This window comes from Otolemur garnettii, unplaced genomic scaffold (genome assembly GCF_000181295.1).
Source record: "Otolemur garnettii isolate 467f Iridium unplaced genomic scaffold, OtoGar3 scaffold00040, whole genome shotgun sequence".
NCBI classification, from domain to species: Eukaryota; Metazoa; Chordata; class Mammalia; order Primates; family Galagidae; genus Otolemur; species Otolemur garnettii.
Window position 1 is genome coordinate 552,265 of NW_003852435.1, and position 1,239 is coordinate 553,503.

The window sequence follows — 1,239 nt, forward strand, 5'->3', positions numbered from 1 at the left end:
CCAGCTGCTTGAGAGGCTGAGGCAAGAGAATTGCTTAAGCCCAAGAGTTTGAAGTTGCTGTGAGCTGTGATGTCACAGCACTCTACCCAGGGTGACAGCTTGAGACTCTGTCTCAAAAAAAAAGAAAAGAAAATACCAGTTCTGCTGTTGGTAGTTGTCAGTCTGCACCCTAAGTGCATATTAATAAAATATATAATGTATGCACAATCAGAAAGCCTGCATTAACCAGTAGCTATAATTTTATTACTGATTTCTTGTTTAGTCTGGAACAAATCTTATTTCTACCTTTCAACAGAAAATGGGGTTATAATAACATTATTATAATCTGTTTCACAGCAGGATTATGTGAATTTAATGCTTAGTCATTTCAAAGCCCGTAATAAAAAAACAAATGCTGTGTAAATCTGAAGTCACTGTTTCTCAGGAAGAATGCTGAAGTCCCTTTGGGGGCATCATGTCCGTACCTGGATGTTCCTTCCTGGTACTTCAGACACGGTGTAACTCCTTTAGAATCATGCACAAAGTAAAATAACATGACAGCATCTATAAAGACCCTCACAGTTCCCAAAGCACTTTTTACATATATAACATGGGCGAGTGATTCTCCTCGTGAAGCCTAGTGGAACCAAGGAGAAAGGAATCTGGGAAAGGATTTTCTCCAGCCCGTATACACAGCATATCTTCCAGAGCCAGCTGGCAGGGTAAAATTAAATAGTTCGCTGTTGTTCCCACAACCAATTTGTTTGTTTATTTATTTTTATATTTATTTATTTATTTATTGCAGTTTTTGGCCAGGGCTGGGTTTGAGCCCAGCACCTCTGGTATATCCCACAGCCAATTTAACTATATAATTAAAGAACGATGGGAAAAGAACTTACCAGATTGCATAGTGCATTGTACCTCAGACTCCCTGATATATCTGCTTTCTTCTGCCTTCCTTGCTCTTGCTGCTCAGGAAGAAATGGCATTATCATTTCTCCCTTTGAGGTCTTCTTCCCATCCCTCTTCCTGAACTTTCATTCTTCAGTTACTCCTTGCACAATCTGAATTTTTCTTGCCCCTTATATAGTTTACATTTTAGTAGGGTGAGATCGACAATAAACACATAAACAAATAGATCAACAATAAACACATAAATAAATAGACAAGATAATTCTAGAATGTGCAAAGTCCTATAAGGGACAAAAGCAAAGTCATATGAGGACAATTGGGACTGAGGAAAAGGCTTTTTTTTTTTTT